This window comes from Petaurus breviceps, unplaced genomic scaffold (genome assembly GCF_028583685.1).
Source record: "Petaurus breviceps papuanus isolate PSGF00001 unplaced genomic scaffold, PetGlider_PUasm1.0 126, whole genome shotgun sequence".
In the NCBI taxonomy this organism is placed as follows: Eukaryota; Metazoa; Chordata; class Mammalia; order Diprotodontia; family Petauridae; genus Petaurus; species Petaurus breviceps.
Genome location: NW_027185655.1, coordinates 35,503,454 through 35,523,820, shown reverse-complemented (window position 1 = coordinate 35,523,820; position 20,367 = coordinate 35,503,454). Strand labels below are relative to the sequence as shown.

General features: G+C 37.9%; 1 protein-coding gene and 1 long non-coding RNA gene across 10 annotated transcripts in view; both read left to right on the top strand.

The window, feature by feature from the left end:
- Nucleotides 1-20,367, top strand: part of LEF1 (lymphoid enhancer binding factor 1) — a 171,195-nt gene that overhangs the window by 78,112 nt on the left and 72,716 nt on the right. The window lies entirely within an intron of this gene.
- On the top strand, nt 636-19,206 carry LOC138166405 (uncharacterized). Its single transcript, XR_011169591.1, has 2 exons — nt 636-9,290; nt 11,729-19,206. It is a non-coding gene; the product is annotated as an uncharacterized lncRNA (long non-coding RNA).

Sequence of the window (20,367 nt, the reverse complement as noted above, 5' to 3'; positions counted from 1 at the left end):
CCTGTCTAGCTTGATTGGAGGTGGATTTGGAAGCTGGATGTGAGTTTGTAAACTACCCATGTGACTATGGGTACATCACTTAAATCCTCTCGCTCTCCGTTTCTAGACCAAGGTGGTGTCCTGGATGGTCTTGTAGGGCCCCTCCTGGCTCTCGAGTTACTATGATCCCATGATCTCAGGAATGTAACCTTGAGCAGTCAATGAAATCCCAAAGGAGAATTCTATCCTGGGAGCAGCTCTTTAGGCAACAAGGAGTAATTTTGAGGTGAACTGAAACTTAACTAGGCAAGAGTGAGGGGCCCCCATCAACGTATGTGGACAATTCCATTTAAGAGGGGAGAAGTATTCTGAAAAGGGGGGGAAGAGGAGGAGAGGTGAGAATTTATAAAATGAAAACGTGCCCCTTCAAAAAAGTCATTATAATATGTATTGACCTTTGGGGCTGTGTGAAAAGCAGCAGAGGGAAAAATATTGAACAATTAAGAGCTGTTTGGGACATGCTAATTTTCTGCTTGACAAACTGTTTAGCAAAGAGGACCACCTGGCTTCCTTCACCATCTCTGCCCCCTCCCCCTCTCCGCCTTTCCCCGGGAGGCTGGGGCTTTGCTGAATGCAAAAGCTGCGGTTCTAATCCAGCCTTCCCCACTTTCCCTTTTCACACCCCTCCCCCTCCAGACATTTAGGAGAAGGTGATAATTGCTTGAAATACTGAGAGAAAGTAATTTGGAGTGGTAGGCAGGCTTCTGGTGAACTTCAAAAGGGTCAGTGTTTCTATAATGCTGATTTCCTATTTACTTGTATAACCCAGTTAAATAATTTGGTAAGGGGTGTGTGTCTGTCTGTGGGTCTGTCTTCCTGTAGCCTGTTGGTATAACTGAGCACAGGACTCTGTGAATGACTTTGGATTTAGTAACCAGAAATCAACATGCATTCGTTTTATAGAGTCTACATAGCATTTGACACCAATCAACCAATCAATTTTATTTAGCATTGACAATATCCTGGGCTAGGTAGTGGGGCTAGACCCACAAAAGGGAAAGTTGCCCTCAGGAAGTTTGTATTCTATTATGGAAGGCCAGAGACTTGTAGGAAAGTGTTTACTGAATGTATATATAATAAACAAAAGGGCAAAAGGTAGAGGGGGAGAAGGCAGGGATGGTGAAGGAAACCAGGTGATTCTTTTTCTAGTTTATCAGGCAGAAAATTAGCATGTCGCAAGTAGCTCTTAATTGTTCAATATTATTTCCCTCTGCTGCTTCTTTTGGGTCAGGAGGGCACTAGCAGCTGGTGGGGAAGGCAAGTTATTAAAGGAACTTCATGTTGGGAGGGGGTTCTTGTGCTGAGTCTTGAAGGGGATCAGGGATTTTAAGAGGGAAAAGTGAGGGAGTGAATTCCAGGCATGAAAGAACAGCCAGTGCAAAGGTATGGAAGAAGGAGATGGGGTGTTGTTGTATATGACTAATGAACAGAGTTAAGTGAATAAAAAATTCTATTTTCTCTTGTGTTTTTGAACTTGCATTAAAATATAGGTGTGTTTGATAGTCCTGGAACAAAAAAAAAAACACACTTTAAAAATCATGGGTGATAAACCACTCCAGAAGAACTAGTAGGCTTTTTTTGGATGGACACAACAGTTGGGGAAGGGGTGTGATGTACAATAAGACAGGAAAGGTAGGTTGGGGCCAGGTTGTTGAGGTCTTTAAATACTACATTTCATACACTCTTTAAAAAAAAAAACACTAAATAAGTGTATATTTTTTTGGAGGAGTGGTGTAGGAGAATGACATGGGAAGACCATTCCTTTAGAAAATTCTCTTTGGTCAGCAAAGTGGAGACTGAACTGAAGAAGAAAGAAACTTGACAGTAACTTTGAAGATAGATTCCTTGATGGTGGTTTTTTCTTTTGTTCTTTCTTTCATTTAAGTAGAGCAAATAGAATTTCTTTTTTCCTTTAAACGAGACAGATGCTACTGTAATTTTAGATATATTTGCAGCCACGTAAAAGTGTGACTACTATTTAATGTAATTAAATCTTTAGGCTTCGACGTTATGTGCCCAATCTCTGCAAATGCACAGAGGTGAGAAAATATTTCATACAGAAAACATCAAGTAGATCAATTTTGTTGAAGTGACCAGTACCAAAAGGAGAAGCCATATGCCATCAGCCTGAAGAGATGGGCCCAAGCCACATTGTGGAGGGCTTTAAAAGCCACACAGAGGAATCAGTGGGTGATAGGGTCAGAACTACATTTTAGGAATATGCATTTGGTTGCTATGTGAAGCCTAGATTAAGAATAATACATTTTCTAGGGTTATGATGGTGGCACATAAAGCCAGTCAACTTGCAAGGAGTATTTTTTTAAAAGTAGGATAGCCTTCCTTTTGACTTTTAATTAAACCTAAGGTAATAACTCGTGTTTAATACCAGTGTAGTAGCATATCTCAAAGGCTTGCGTTATCAATGCCATAGTGATATCCTGAGAGATTTGGCTCAGGGTTTGCCATTGTAATAAGGACAAAGTCCGTGAAAAAGCCCAACAGAAATCAACTCTCCTTATGTTTTTATTGACTTTAATTTTGTTGGGGGGGAGAGAGGGAAATGATAAAAAAAATGCATTTGCTTTTTAACTCTTGGCCCACAGCCTTGTTAAAAACCAAACTTTATCATTTGCCCCAACCCAGTGAAAGTGTGAACCACATATGAAGGCTAGAGAGTAGATCCTCCTCCTTCCTCCAGCAAACTCAACTTGATAAATTATGATGGTTTCTACAGAGGCCTGGGCAGTAGGGATGGATCTCTGTGAAGGGATGAGAAGGTAGACAAGGCAAAACAGCCTTCCAGTTCCTCTTAAGTGGGTTATCACCGTGTAATTTAATTTTTTTAAGTCTTTATTTTTCTTTCCAAGATATCAAACACCTGTATTTTAATGCAAATCAAAAACACATTCAGAAGAAAAACATACATTCTTATTCACTTAATAACTCTATTCATTAGCATAAATAATCAAGGATTGACTTCTGTACCATAATTAGCAATTATCTAGCATAGAAAAAGAGTCCCAGGAAAAAATTTGAGTTATTACTGTAGTGTAGGATTTTTAACCTGGGGTCCAGTAAACTTGTTTAAAAAAATGATGACTGTTTCAAATTGTATTCTTTTATAATCCTACTAAAACGTTATTCATTTAAAAATATTGTTCTGAGAAGGGGTCTATAGCTTTACTAGACTGCCAGAAGGGGTCCATGGCACAAAAAGGGTTAAGAAAACTCCTGCTGTAGTGGAGATAGTGAGTGTTAGGTCAGGGTTTAAGGAGAAAGACCTCTTAATGAATCAAACTGAGACTTAGTTAAAAGCAGAAAAAAAAAGTAATGCTCTGACATACTGCTAAGAAAATGACAGATTGAGAGCTTGTCATAATTATAATGTTATTTATTCTGTTTTTAATTCTGCCTAAAGCAGCTGAAAGTTGATTTGGAAAGTCTGAACAATTTGGAGAGAAAAACTCAAAATGTAAAATACATTTTCCATATAATCAAGGATCTAGATTTTCAAGAACATTCTAAGAGATACTTATAGCTTAGTTCTCTTGAGCTCCAAGTAAAGATCAATTTTACTTTGTTTTTCCCCCTCATTTGATTTGCTGTTCAGTAGTTTTTCAGTCGTGTCTGACTCTTAGTGACCCCATTTGGCATTTTCTTGGCAAAGATCCTGGTTTGTCATTTCCTTCTCTAACTCATTTTACAGATGAGGAAACTGAGAAAAAAATAGGGTTAAGTGACTTGTCTAGAGTCATACAACTGGCTAGTTAGTTTCCGAGGCCAGATTTAAATTTAGGAAGGAGTCGTTCTGACTCCAGGTCCAGTAATCTGTCCACTGCACCACCTAGCTGCCTAGAGGAAATTTTAAAAAATTGTGGATTTTGTCTCCCACACAAGACATTTAGTGGAGTGAGTGACAGTTACTTTCAATGCGTCAGACTGATAGTCATATTCTTCTCTACCTGAGGTTTTGGCCATATCTGTACTCAAAGGACCTTGATTGGGTTCAAATACTGCTTGTGATGTTTATTACCTGTTTGACCTTCAGTGAGTTACTTGATAGTCGGACCCATAGCTCTAGTGCTGAAAGGGATCTTGGAGACCGTAGTGTACAACCCTCTCACCTTCCAGATGAAGTAACTTAGGCCTGGAAGGTCAAAAAAGACTTGCCCAACATCATACAGGTAATAAGCATCAGAAGTGGGATATGAACCAGAATCTTCTGATTCCAGTGTTGTCTCTGCTGGACCACACACAAACATGGAGTTTGGGTTCCTAGTTTCCTTGGAGGACCTTGACTCACAGGACGTTGATTCATAAATCCTTGAGTCTTCACAGGGCCATTTTCCCTCAGAAATGGTGTAGAGTGTTGGGTAGATTATTGGTAGAATTTTGAAAAATATCACCTGTTTGTAAGGCCTACAGCTTTCTTTTTCTCCTTCAAAAAAGTCAAAGCTTTTTACAGAAGTGAGGTTTCAAAAAAAAAAAAAAGGTATTGAAAGGAGAGTTTTCAGCAACAAGTTGGGAAGCAGTATATGAAATACAGAAAAAAAAAAAAAAACCTTAGGGCCTGATTGGAGGGGCTACATGGTATATAAATTCAAGAAATCATTTCTCACCATTTGACTGATGGGCCTGCAATTGATTATATGATGAAAAAGAGACAAGAAGTTCCTCATTCTACTGAAATGCCTTTCAACACAGAATTACCGTTTCTTATGTTATCTGGGTTTTTTGGTGTTTTTTTGCTTTTGTCAGGAAAAAGAAAAATCTTTCTTTTCTTATTCCCAACACTTTGATTTCTTCTCATGACAGCCATCTATATCAACATATCCTCAAGGTGATGAGATTACACATTCATGGTGCATAAAAGCGATGAATGCTATAATATAGGTCTAGTCATATTTTCCATCGAGATCAATGGGTCTTTTTATCTCATGGGGCATGTGAAGTGTGGGTTTGGTTTTTTTTTTTTTTTCCATCAAGCTCAAATTTCCAGCCAATGGAGAGACTTTGTATGTGATACACATTTTGTGTTTCTAAAAGGCCTCTCTGAGTCATTCTCTTCCTTCTGTTAGTCCTGTATCTTCAACCCTTCTCCTCTTATTTAAAAATAGCAACAAAAACTCTTCTTTTTCTAAGTTGCCACAGAAATTGAAGTAGAACATAAATATTGACAAGCTACCCTTTCTAGGTATTTATTTTCTGGGTAAACAAATTATGAAACACATGTACATACACATTATTTTGCCTATCTCAAGTAGAGTTTGTTTTAAAAAGAAGAATTTATATTTGCCATTCACATGTGGGTTCTCTTTCAAATACATTTTTAACTACATTGAAGGGCTTTAAAAAATTATGTCATTATAACTTTTTTCTCTATAACACCTTATTAAAATTAACATTATATTTTAAGCCTATGGGTAAATTTGCCTCTGTCCAGGAATGAGTGGCTAATGAAGGCTCTGAGATGGATTTTTTTAAGTTCAAATAAATGATAGTATTGTTTTCATTGCTTCAAGCTATAAATGTAATATTTCATCTCTTTATTCATAAACAGGCCTAATTATTGGTCTGCAATAGAAGAATGAAAATTTATATTTAAATTCTGATTAATTCATTACAGTTAATTCTGAGACTGGGGTGAGTGAAATCTCTTGAGATGGAAGTTTTTTTTTTCTTGAAATTCTAAGAGTTCCCTTGTTTTATTCCAAATAGTCTTCTCAAAAAATGAATACTGCATTGAAATGGAATCCAATCCAATCTAAGTACAGGGCTCTGTCTTGGACTCTGGTGAGACAGAAAAATAAGAAATAGTTCCTGTCCTCAAGTTACCTCTAGTCTTCTGGATTATGTTATGAAAATACAGATAAGAGCATATGCATGTTTTACATATGTGTGTATACAGTATTTGTGCATATGATATCTACTTATAGTACTCTATCTTGAGACAATCATGTATAAATAAGCATATGATATATACTTATAGTACTCTCTCTTAAGACAATCATGTATAAATAAGCATATGATATATACTTATAGTACTCTCTCCTAAGACAATCATGTATGTGTGTTTATATATACACATATGATTACTGGAAGAGAAAGAGAACACTAACAATCAGGATGAAATAGTAGATAAAGGGCTGAACTTGAACTTAGAGTCACTCTATTTGCTAGTTTTGTGAGCATGGGTAAGACTTCTCTGAATTTCAGTTTTCCCATCTGTTAAAAAAAAAAATAGAGGGTATTTGGATCATATGACCTTTTAAAGGCCTTTAAATCTATTACCCTGTGAAGAGGGGATAGAGGAGGGAGTAAATCAGGAAGGGTTTCCTAGAGAAAATTACACATGAGCTGAGCCTTGATGGAAGCCAAGATATTCTAAGAGGCAGAGGTGAAATGAGAATGCATTCCAGGCACTAAAGATAGCTGTACAAAGACCTGGAAATGGTAGGTGGAATTCCAAGTTTGAATAACATCACGGAGGGCTGTTTGGCTGGAATGTACTCTACGTAAAAGAGAATAATGTGGACAAGGCCTGCAGACATAGAAAGAAGCCAATACTGCAAAGGGATTTAATTAATACCTAGGTGAAGAATGTTCCTTGGCTCTTCTTGGAAGGGGGCAAATAAACAGGTTGGTTTTATGATGTTTCAACAACAAAAAAACATTATTTCATGGGACATTCAGTTTTAGTGTTTTGCTATACTTGTGATAAACACTTACAAAAAGACTACCATGAAGGTAATTGAAGCTTCAAGGCCAACATATGTTTCAAAGAATGAAGAGGTAGATACTTTTGTGTAATGCCAAGCAAAGTGCCCTACAAATTAAGTGAACATGTACTTTAATATTCAATAACTTAAATGCCAAGGTGGAAGTAGGGTTATTGTTGTTCAGTCTTTGTGACCCCCTTTGAGGTTTCCTTGGTAGAGATACTGGAAGGGTTTGTCATTTCCTTCTCTAGCTCATTTTACAAATGAGGAAACTGAGGCAAACAAGGGGAAATGACTTGTCCAGGGTCACACAGCTAGTAAATGTCTAAGTCTAGATTTGAATTCACAAAGAAGAGTCTTCCTTCAGGCCCAGCACTCTACTCTATCCACTGTACTATCTAGCTGCCTGCACATAGGGTAGGATGGCATAAAATATATTGGAACACATGGTTCATAACCAAAAAACAAAAGAGGCCAAAGACTTGTAGACTATATAAACTCCTCACACTTTACTCAAGAAGAGAGTCAGGGAAAAAAAAAGAGTTGAGAGGTCCTGGATAAGTGCCATGTAGCATCATGAAAAAGGAACTTCATTATACATAATGTTATTCATCATACTTTAACAGAGACAAAAGGAGTTAACAATACAGGAACCATTTCTGAATCAGTTGTATTTATGTAGTAAGACCACTGATATGTTAGAACAGAAATTACAATCAATACTAAATTTTAAAAAATGATTAAAAAAACCAAAGCTAGTGATATGGCATATGGCCTGAATTATTGAAACGAACATTTAAAACAAAAAAAGATAAATGGATTTTTAAAAAATAGACTCTTATGATTTCCTAGAATTTAGCTATTTTAAATCAGTTGTCACAATGAAGAGACCAAAAGAGCCCAGAAACAGCCTTAGTCTGAAAACATTAGATTGTTTTGCCAAGTGGCCAAGGACAACAATTGACAATATAAAGTCTTTGTAAAATATTATGAAGGAGGGTGGGGAAATATTATGACCATTGTTGTCTCATGAAACAGAAGGAGTAGAAGGGAAAGCAAGCTTATGGAAAGCTCGAGGAGAGATGTAGGTGTTCTTCAGGGCATTTAAGGATGAAATTGCAAGTCAATCAGTCAGCATGCATTTCTAAAGTGTTTGCTATGTGCCAAACACTGGAGATACAACGAATGCAAAAACTTGATCCCCACCTTCAAAGAACTCATAGGGAAGAGACTAAGAAAACTATGTACCCAAAAAGGTATTTCCAGAGAAAATTGGAGATGATCTCAGAGGGAAGTCTCTAGGGAAAGGCTTCACACAAAAGATAGGATTTGAGGTGAGACTTAAGGGAAGCCAGGAGGCTGAGAAGAAGAGACAGAATTCCAAGTATGGAGGTTAGCCAATGTTGGGAGATGGGCTAATTTGTGTGAGGAACAGGGAGGAGGCCAGTGTCGCCGAATTACAGGGTATGAGGAGTGGGGAGTAAGGTTTAAGATGCCTGGAAAGGTAGAAAGGCTTTAAAAGCCAGACAGAGTATTTCATATTTGATCTAGGGGGTATAAAAGAGAACATTAAGAGAAAATAGTAATAAGAAGGATAATAGACAGGAAACAAATAGAAAAGGTTTCACATGAATTCTATCACAAGCTCTTTTCTTGGTCAGTGATTCTGGAACTTCATCACGCTGAGATTCTAGCATCAGCCTCTGACACGGGATTGCATGAGATAGTAAAGAAAGCCAAAAGCCACATGGCTTCATTCAGGACAAGACCAAAGATATACAGATGAGGGTTGTTTTAGAAACAACACAGTTTTGAGAGTGTTGAAAGATTAATTCTCAGGACATCTGAAAGAGGACACCAAATTCTTAGGGAGGGTGGTGGTATTGTACTGTATTGTGTATTCTACGCAATAGAAATGAAATGCAATTGAGAGAATACCAGTAACTTCTGACCCATGCGGCTTTTTCCCATGTCTGTAAAGTCTTTACGAAAACAACTTTATGCATATCAAGTGGCGTCCTTGATAAAGATACAAGAAGGGAACTGGTAGACTTTTGCAAATTAAATTCTATAGCAGATCACAAAGAATGCAAAAACATTTATTAAGCATTAGGGATACAAATAGAAAATTGGGGCAGTTTGGAGGGGCTCATGTTCTAATTGGTGAAGACCCATGTTCATGGTCAGTTCATGACAGATGGAAAGATCAAGTAGCACTTAGGTTCTGGCACGATATATAGTCCCCACCTAGAGGATAATAGATTGAGGTTAGAGAGGAGTGGGGATCAGGGCCACCATTTAACAGACTGTTTACAGATGTCCAGTTGAATGAAAGGTACAGGGAATTACAGGATCCTACTGGGATTAGGCATGTGTGTGTGAGTATGTATGTATATATTTTGCTGTTCAGTTTTTTCAGGCATGTCTGACTCTCTGTGGTCCCATGTGGGGTTTTCTTGGCAAAGACATTGGACTGGTTTTCCATTTTCTTCTGCAGTTCATTTTACAGATGAGAAAACTGATGCAAACAAGGTTAAGTGACTTGCCCAGGGCCACACAGCTAGTAAGTATCTAAGGCCAGATATGGAGTCAGGAAGATGAGACTTCCTGACTCCTGGCCCTGCACTCCATCATGTGCCACCTAATGGTCCTGATTGTTGGCCCTATGATGTATTATATTCTTATTTAGTTAAATAATTTTCAATTGCATTTTAATCTCATTTAGGCAGCACTCAGTTTTGTGATCCTAAGTGTCAGGCATCCTCTGTTCTAGGTAAACCCCTAAGACTGAGAGTTTCCAAGACAGGGGTGACCTGAATAGGTAGAAACAATTTTTCCATCTGGGAGTTTGCTATACCAATCAAATCACAGGTCTGATCCCTCCCCCTATAATTATGCATTAATCATCAAAATCACCTTACTGAATCTTTGCTTCTCCATATGCACAAGGAATTGGACTAGATCACCCTTAATGTCCCTTCCAGCTCTAAAATTTTATGATTTTATGAGCTTAATGTTTCCTAGGAATTCATTGTTAATTAGGGGAATTGTTAACCGTCAAAAAAAAATCACCATTGCTGATATAAGCTAAAAATCCAGGATAAAGTGAAAAACATAGCCCTGTATTCACACTTTTAAACGATGATTTTGCATTGGTATGTGTGTTCAGTTAAACTCAATAACATTTATTACCTGGCTGGATAGGTCTAGTAGACATTACTGAGACAAAGACAAAAAGTGGGAGTCCCTGCCCTCAAGGAGTTTACATTCTGTTGGGGGGTGGGAGAGGATGCCACAAGTGGACAGTTAAGTGCAGTTCAAGGAAGGGAAAGGGTGCTGACATCTGGTTTGATGTGGGAAGATTTTATGAAGGAGATGGCATCTAAATCAAGTTTTGAAGAAGAGATGGAAAGGAAGGAAGGGAGGGAGGGAGGGAAGGAGGGCAAGTAAATTCCAAACATTGACGTCAGATCACATGAGCAAATAACACGTTAGGTAGATGACGAAACACAAGAATTCGGGGAAATACTGGTAGTCCAGTTTGCCTGGAACATAGAGTTTACAAAGGGAAGCAGCATACAAAAAGAGCAGGTAGAAACCAGACTTCAGAGAGTCTTAAAGCTTTTGCTGAGACCCTTAGGGAGCTATGGGAGGTTTTTGAGCTGGGGGTGGGGGTGGAGGTAAGGTGGTCAGACCTGTGCTGCAGAGAGGTTTGTTTTGGTAGCTATGGGGTGAAGTTATGGGAAAGGGGAGAGGCTGGAATCAGGAAACAATTTACAATGTGGCTGCAGTGGCTTAAGCAAGACTTGTGAGTGGAAAAGAAGAACTAGATGGAAAAAATGTCATAGAGGTAAGAATGGATAGAAAACGGGTTGATAGCAAGGTGATTTACGTATGCTATCAGCATTTCATATAGTTGTTTTGTAAACAATCTCTTGGTTGTATCTACTGCTTTTAGCACATTCATATTGGATGACCATTTTAAAAGCTTAGCCAGATGTTAGGTTGTTTTTGTAAAGAGAATGGTAAAATCCTGTGAAAGTTATTCCAGATTTATCAATCTAGATTAATCGGTTGTTTCTCTTCTCCCCCCCCACCTGATTTTATGCAAGTTAATCGATTTCTCTTCCCCTATTTCCACTCCAAGAGTCCCTAATAGAAGAGGGTGGCTGAACAGTTCCACTGACTTCACTCTTTCCAAAATCTTTCCTCAGAATAAGCCTGTGATTCTTTTGAAAAATGACATAGCTAAGGTAGAGAGGAGTTAACTCATTTCCCTTGAATCAACCAGCTAGAAAATGTCAGAGCCAGGACTCTCTCAGTGACTAATAACAATTAAAAATATAATTCCCTTCAGAATTAGTCCTGTTCTACCACTGTTGTCCCCGTCTCAGGACTATAAGCCCTGAGTACCAGAGCAGGACCTGGAGATGAGCCAAGGCTAGGTGTGTTATAGGGCTACCTTGTCCTTAATTTCACCAGCACAGAACGAAATCAGCCTCTGAGAAGAAGGAAGAGCCTTTCTTGCCCTACAGTTTCTTTTAGTATGGATCAGAAAATTCTTATCTCCAAGCAGTGCTGCCACTAGGAACATTTTCAGGCAAAAACAGTTGAGCAAGGGTTGATTGTGAGGTGCGAGGGAAGGAGCAAGGAGAACTTACTTGTCTAAGGTCACTCAGCAACTGAACAGTAGAGCTGAGATTTAAACTCAAGTCACCTGTACTTTATCTAGTACTGCACCATATTGCCCTATTTTATAGATGGAGAAGCAGGATTTGGAGAGTGAAGCACCTTGCCCAGGCAGGACAGGGATCTTCAAGGGCTTGAAGGGCATAAGGAAGAGAGTTAGTTTTTCCTGCTTGTAACTAAAGGGTACAAACGTGGCAGGTTGTGGCTTAGTGGATAGAACACTGGGCTAGGAAACTCCTCTTCTGGAGTTCAAATCTCACCTTAGTGTGACCCCGGGCAAGTCACTCCACCCTTTTTGCATCAATTCTTCATTTATAAAATGATCCAAAGAAGGAAGTGCAAACCACTCCAGTATCTTTGCCCAAACAAAAAAGAAAACACACACACACAAAAACAGAGCAAACAACAACAAAAACCCTAAATGGGGTCATAAAGAGTCAGACATGACTGAAACAACTGAACAGAGTCACAACTAGGAGATATAACAGAAATTTCAGAAAAACAGATTTAGATGTGAGGTAAGGAAAAAAATCTCCATTATTAAAAAAAATGTGCAAAAGTGAGATGGGCTGCCCCTTACAAGGATGTTACCCCTTACTTGAAGTCTTAAATTAGAGGCTGTACGAGCATTTGTTGGGCATGCTGTGGAGAAGAGTCTTCTTCAGATACAGATTGGACAAGGCAGCCTCTGAGGTCCCTTCTCCCTCTGAAAGTCTATGATAACTTCCATACCGCCAGGAAGTCTCCAGAAGACTTGGATATAGAATCCGGATGAGGACTGTTAGAAAACGATGAGAGAAATGAGCCAGTAGTAGAACCTGGAGATGGAAAGGGGCAAAGGCAACTAGAACAGTCAGATAGTCAAAGGACTATTGCCCTGGGAAAAGGGAAGTCTAACCTTGAGCCCCTCAAGGACCCTTCATGGGGATGGGAACCTAGGAATGGGGCCATCCTGCCACATGATGGCTTGAAACAGAAGGAGGACAACAGTGCCCATTAGGACATGGTCCTCTGCATGGCCTCTTCAGATAAGGAAGCACTATCCCCCTTGTCAGTACCTTGGGACTAAGTCCTGTTACCCACATGCTAGGTATAGCTCTGTCTCCATTTATCTATGGACCCCTAGAATTTATGGATTGCCCCTGACAGGTTTAGCTAATTTTGGATTTGTGCCCTCTTTTAAGGCTAGAGATGGATAGGATTGAGCTCTTTTATCAGCCTAGCTACTGGTACCCCAAGGGAGCACCCAATCTGGGCATGGTTAGGAAGACCAGTGCTAGGACAAGTATTCAAGGCAAGCTTGGGATTGGAGGAATGCCATTGACCCTCCTGGTCTTATACTCATAGAAAGGGAGTTATCAGCGATGGGCTTTTGGCACTGACAACCACATCCCCATCAAAGAATTCTCCCCCGCCCCTCCCCTACCAATTAGCACAGACTCATGGGTCTAAGCCTTGTTATGAATTAGGTCAAACATAAAAGACGTTTTCAAATGGCCCAGTAAGAATTTTAATAACAAATTAAAATATTTTCACCCTCAACATTTGTCCTATTTTGTTCTACATTTCACCCTGATACACTCAACACACATCGCTGCATCCCCATCATTGCCAGTATAGCATAGATAAGTTTGATGACTGCTAACAATTTTCAAAATAGCTCACGCTTTTAACATGTCAACGTTTACCAAGTGCTACCCTTCCAAGAACCCTGTTAGGTAGTACAGTTTTTATTGCCCCCATTTTACAGGTGAGGAAACTGAGGCTCAGAGAGATACAGTGATTTGTTTTTAATCAGACAACTATATTTGTGCATCAGAGCCTAAATTTGATCCCACATCTCCAGACTCCAAATCTGGCCCTCTTTCTACTGTACCATGAGACTTCCAGGTGAATAATTATTTTGAAGTATGTCATAAGGATAATCTTCATTTTTTTCTTTCTTTTCTTTCCTCATTCTTGAAGAAAGTATTAAAATCTTGATTTAAATGATAATAATAACTAGCATTTATGTAGCGCTTTAAACTTTGCAAAGCACTATTTGGCCCTCTTAAGAAACCCTGTGGGATAGTTGCTATTACTATTCTCATTGTACAGATGAGGAAATCGAGGGTCAGATAACTAGTAAGAGTTGGAGGGAGGGTTCTCTAACCACTGCACCTCTTGGAAGCTTCTGAATAGATGCCATTCCCTCCTTTCTACAGAAGAGGAAGCTGAGACTGAGGAAAGTTAACTGATTTGCCCAGCATCCCACAGCTAGTGAGTGTCTAGGACTGGCTTTGAACACAGACCTTCTTGGCTCCAAGTCCAACATTCTATCCAATGCAAGTCCAAAGTGTTTAGAGCATTTGCCTTTGATCACACTCTCCCTGTCAGATCATGGGCTCTGTGGTCATGTCACACAAAATTGTTGCACTCTGGTGTTTGTGCCTGACTGCCTGCTTGTCCCCACTTGCCTTTACCTCTGTTTCTGGCTTGAACATTTATGCTGTTGGCTTGTTTTCAGGTGGGCCTCTCTCTGCTTAGATGCCTTTCCTCTCAGTCTCAAGCTCATGTGCTTTCCTTGGGATTGCCTAGCCCCACACTGTACATTTTCCATTTTCAATGATAAAGGAACCATCCAGTGGAGTCCTTTAGTTCAGCAATGAGTTAGCATTTGTATGCTGTGGGAATAAACATTCCTTTGTGAAGTTACTTCTCTTGGAAGATTTAGGGATGGTTATTGGAAGATAGATTTCTGAACTGAATTCTTGCTTGGTTCTTTGAGGTAATTTCAATGGTAACCTTATTTTGTGCCTATGTATATTGTGGTTCAAGCACTAACCTTATCGGTTCAGGAAATTAGTTTAGACTTCTTTACTGACTTTTTTTTCCCCAAAGGGAAGATACAAATCTATACAACAGCATGAATCCTCCCTCCCCAAAAGGCAAAAGAACTTGAACAAATCTTTCAGTAATCCTTTAAACTCATTCCTGTTCATCTACAGTCACCTATCATAAAGAGAAAGAGATTGCCTTCAGGGAGTCATACATCAGGCTGTTAAATGGAGAACATTCCTGAGATCTAACCTCTGGCCCCTCTCCTAGTCAGCCTCTGTGGTTCAGTACTGATATACTGAGGGGTATTCCAGGAAAAAAAAAATGCAAACCCACTTTTCCTTTTTGTGAAAATATATTTGTGAATAATTAATTTTTCCAGATGGTTATACTATTTCTTCTCTTCTGTAATATTTTCACCATTGACTGTCACTTAATAAAAGGGATGGGAGGCCAAAAGTCCATAACTCTTTTTTTATCTCTTTTTCTTATTGTACAGTGGATGCCTTCTTTTAAGGAGCGGCTTAAATTCAAAGTTGTGTTAAACTTGAGGCAGGGAATTCATCAGATAAGACTACTGATAGCTACCCATTGGAGTTGAGTTAGCTGAAAGGAGGTCACAGACCAGGGCATTCTGGAGTATGCCAAAGGAAGGACTCTTAGAAGGCCTTTTTATTCCTCTGGAATTTTCCTTCTCTTTTTGAAACAATGATCAAGATTATAATCTTTGTTGATTTTCAGTAGAGAGAAGAAAATTAAAGGGTTTCTTCCATCATGGTGTTTAGAAATTGACTCAGTGACATATACCTACAGAACCCATACTGTACCTAAGGAAAATATATTCCAGTTATTCAGAATAAATCTTGAATTTTATATAGATACCTTCCCCCCCCCCAATCAAATCAATAATGGGGAAAAAATATGGATGTTTAGAAAGGGAACTTCTTTATTGACATGGATAGGGTTATGTTTTTGCTTACATTTTCATCCTGTATTTGTGAACCACAGGGAAACATGGTCCACTTTAGTTGTGGCTGTCTTTGTCTTGCCAAAGAACGTCTTTTTTTGCGCTATGTCAATGCATTAGGGGAGTCTTTGGAAAGGTCATTATATCTCTCTTCCTCTTTCTGTGTCTCTCACATGACCCTTGCCACTGAAACAAATATATTCATTTCAAAAGATTTCAATTCTCATTTGACTCATTAGTGACGATAAACTGAAGGGGAAAAAATAGTTACTTTCTCTTGTGAGGAATGACTGTTCTCTATCTCCATTATCAAATAAACTACCTTCTTTCTATCTGCTGTCCTGGCAATGCATAAGTTTCAAGTAACCAGTTTCAACTTTTAAATGAAAATGAATGTGTAGAATTAGAAGCTTAATGAAGGTTTTATTGAATTGAATTCATCTTTCCTTGAGGTTCATAAACATGTCCTGTTTTAGAACAAGGTTTGCAGCTACTGCTGCTTCTAGTCCAGCAGAAGCATCATTTTCTCTCAAGAAAGAAAAACAACAGCCTTACTCCAAACAACCTTTAAGAGTAGTTGGTGAGAAGGAATGCAGCTGCTTGGCAAGAGGGAGAGATTGATCCGTGACTGGAAATAAGTGGGGTTTTTTGTTTTGTTTTTAAATAACCTGAACTGATAGGCATGTTGAAACAGTTATATGTAGACATTAATCTCCAGACCATTTGTTAGACTATGTAAATAACACTTCATTCATTGTAAAAAATACATTGAGATTATTTGAGAACGCATTTTATAATTCACAGTTATATACCATCAGGAAACAGTGTATCTAGTCTATATATTATATATTCATACATACATGTACACACATTATGTATGATATGTTTGATTATATTGTATATACTTCATATAAACACAGATATATATGTGTGTATTTTAAAGCCCAGAGAACATACTAATTTCCTTAGGACACATGTATATTACATTAATATATTAACAGAAAACAGTTCAAGCTTCCTGGTAATGAGAAGACTGTTCACTTCTTAACCATAGTTTCAATTCCAGTATTGCCAGTGGTGACTGGGCAGAAATATTCTCTGTAATTGTTTCTTGGTTTTCAGCTCTGGGTTTCTGATGGGTACTATTCAGCCAACTCTATAAGATAGAATTTAAATATTAATATTCCTACTCATTTGAAAAATATAGACATGTACAGCAGTAGTAAAAATGCTGATGCATTCACCTGTCTCCTTAAAGTCAGGCAGGAGTTAGGACCACGTAATTAGAAAATATCCAAATGCCATATACTCATTTTAGGTACACAAAATCACCTTCCCTTACAGTAAAAATGTCACATATTCTGGGGCTCTTTGCAATATACAGATATTACAATATTACAGATGAGGCAACTAAGGCAAATAGGGTTAAGTGACTTGTCCAGGGTCATACAGCTAGTAAATATCTGAGGTTGGATTTGAAGTCAGGTCCTCCTGACTCCAGGCCCATTGCTGTATCTACTGTCCCACCTAGCTGCTTTGTTTTGCCATGATCCAAACCAAATAAGCATTTCTTAAGTATCTATTATGTGAAAGAAAAAGACAAGAATAAAAAATTATCTTTTATGTCAAGGAGCTACTGAAGTTTTGAATTACATGTAGTAGGTACCCAATGAATGAGTGAGTGCATTGAAGTCAGTTCAGGTTCAGAGATGCTAAACAGTCAAAAGGAAACAGTTTTCAGGATCTTACCAGCAGCAAGGTATGATTGATTCCAAGGGAATATGATTTCCTTCCCCTGGGAGTCTTGGGTCCTGAGAATTGGCCTGTGTAAGACCAGTGTTGGTCATAGGCCTTTAGAAATTCTGCCACTTAGGATCTCCCAGTGATATAGAGACACTAGAAATATTTGTACTATTTCAGAGTAAACTGTGCTGGTTTTCTTCTGGGTCCCAAACCTTTGGGGGAAAGCAATGGATTTCTAAACATTTTCCAGAAGAAGACTTTTTTTTTCTTTCCTTCTTCTTTTTCATGATACCTTTCCTTCTTTGTTCTGTTATCTAGGGAGCCCCTTTTCCCAGTGATCATCTATTGTTCCTTGAAGTCACATGTTTCACTGTGAGAGTAACCTGGAGAGTTAGGTTCATAATTAAGAAGCCCTGAGATTCAATCCTACCTCTGAGACTTTCTAGCAATATGACTGTGGAAAAGTCACTTAATTTCTCTGAACCTTTCTTTCTTCATCTTTAAAATGGGGCTCAGGCTGCCTGTAATAATTACTTTACAGGCCCCATTCCTGAGGCTCGGCTGAGATATCGTGTATAAAGTTTTTTTGTAAACCTTGAAGTGCTGTTATTATAACTACTTCTGACTTTTATTGTATTGTGACCATGTAGCACTCCCTTTGGAAGAGTATGTTACTCAGACTTCTTTTTTATTTTTAAATTTTTACCTGCTTTTTGACTCAAACCCTACAACCTTCTAGATGCCACTCTCTCAAAGTGACTCTTAACTGTAACAGTCTTCATCTTCCATTCATCTTGTCTCTGAAGAGTCTAAAGTAGTAGAATAAAGCTGAATCTGAAGTCAAGATAGGAGTTCAAATCCTGCTTCTGTTGTTTACTACCTACATGACCTTCATCACTCATGTGACTTCTCTATGCTTCAACTTTCACCATCTGTTAAAATGAGGGGGTTGGGAAATTAGATGGATTGGCAGACATCAGGTATAATCCAATATCATATTTCAAGATAAGATTCAAATGGATATAGGACCTTACATAAAAGGTGAGCTCATAAAGAAATTTGAGGAACAAAGAAGAAAATGCCTTTTAGAAACTCTGAATTGTAGAAGAGTTTATAACCAAACTATGTATAGAAAGGATCACAGAAGATTAAAAGGACCATTTTGATTACAAAAAAATTTTAAAAGGTTTTACACAGATGAAATGAAATTAAAATTAGAAGGGAAATATTTAACTGAGAAAGAAATCTTTACAGAAAATTTTCTCTCTAAAAAGTAATATCTAAGATGTTCTCCAATAAAACAAAATGGAAAAGGATATGATCTGGCATTTTTCTCAAAGGAAGAAATCTTAGGTATAAACAACCAAATGCTCCAAAATCACTAATAATTAGAGGAATTCAAATTAAAGCAACTCTGAGGTTCCATCTCACCCATCAGAGTGATAAATATGACAAAAAAAGAAAAAATTACAATTGATGGAGGGACTGTCGAAAACTAGGCCAACTTAGATGCCTTCAGTAGAACAATGAATTGGTCCAGCATTCTGGAGAACAGTTTAGAGTTATGCCCTTGCAGATGACTAAGCTGTGCATACCTTTGGATTTAGTGCTAGTACCAGCAGGCTCATACCCAAGGAGACTAAAGAAAGAAGAAAAGGACCCATATGTACAAAAATATCTATAATAGCTTTTCATTAAAGGAAAAAACTGGAAACTAAAGAGATACACATATTAATTGGGGAATTCCTTAACAAATTAGGGTATATGAATGTAATAGGATGTTATTATACTGTAAGAAATTATGGAAGGATTGGTTTCGGAGAAACTTGTATAGACTTAAATGAATTAATGGTGAGTGAAATGAACAGGACTAGGAGGACAATTTATATAATAACAACATTGTAAAGATGAACAATTTAGAAAGACTTAGCATCTCTGATCAATGCAATGACCAGCCGTGATTCCAGAGAACCAGTGATAACACATCTGCATCTCTGGACTTAAGTGATGGTCTCAAGATGCTGAATGAGACATAGATATTTTGACAAGACCGTTGTTGAATATATTTTTCTTGACTATATATACATATATATATATATTTGTTACAAGGGTTTTCTTTTTCTTTCTTTTTTTTCCAATTCGATGAGAGGTGGTGAGAGAGCTAGCAATATGGTAGCCAAAGAATAAAAAAAAAAAAGGAGAAATAGAAAATAAAATGTCATTGAAATATAACAGAATCAGACAGATAGGACAATTTTGAAAGTTATACACTGAAATTATATATAAAAATACTGTACTTACAGTTTTGTGCTCTATTTTTTTTTCTGGCCTACTCTGTAGATAGAAATGTCCGTTTTATTCATGCTAAGTTCAATTTTTCAAAAATTGAATGAAATAAAATGTTGGAGAACTCTTCTAGCTCTAAATCAATGACTCTCCTCCAGAATTTACCCTTTCTTGTACTCATCCCATGGTCTAGATTCTCTTTATCCCTTTACAAATACTGCCTTTCTATAATTATACAATTCTCAACTCTGGTTTTGTGACTGGTTAGTGGATCTCCATTATCTCCAGAGATAATAATTTTACATTTCTAGATATACAATCTTGATTCATTTTGATGAAAGGAAACAATTATTAAAAGAGGTGCAATGTCTACAGTACTTACAGTATAATGCGGTTTAGGTTAGAGGAGAAGAGAAGGTTAAGAAATCGCATAAATAACATGGTGTTATAACTGAAACAAATTGGGAATTGTCGCTCTGTGTTCTCCTTCCTTCTCCCTTCCCCTCTGCCAAAAGACTGTCTGGAGAACCACAATCTCTGTTATCCCCTAATGTTTTTCTGCTTCTGTTGTTTGCTCATCCAGTGTTCCCCACCCCGCTTAACCATCCCTTTCCTCTTTGGCTTCCTTTCCCTGTTACCCTGTCCCCCACAATATCATGAAGCCATCTCTTTAACTCTTAGTAATTAATGAATGACAAGATTCTAAGACTCTTGAATGTTCCCTTTGTTAAACACACATGACCGAAAAAGAAAACCTTGGAAGGCTGCATATAATTTTGTGACTTGGAAGTCAATTCTCCAATACCCTTCATTAAAGCTATAGCTTGCCTTTTACTGTCCATGTCGAAATTAGAGGAGGCCAATTCTGTCCAATTTTATAGTCTTTGATAAATTCCTTTAGCTCTGACCCTAGAATTGATCTGGAACTCATTCTAATCTTAATTCTCCCTATTTTCTTAGATATTGGAGGAAGGGAGACAGTAGAGATATTCTAATCTGTCTTCTTTCTTCATTTCTCTCTGATCTGTAATCCTTGTCAACTTTGATTATATGTGAATATAAGTAATCCCGAAGTCATACCCTCTGGTTAGAAAAGAAAAGGAGGAA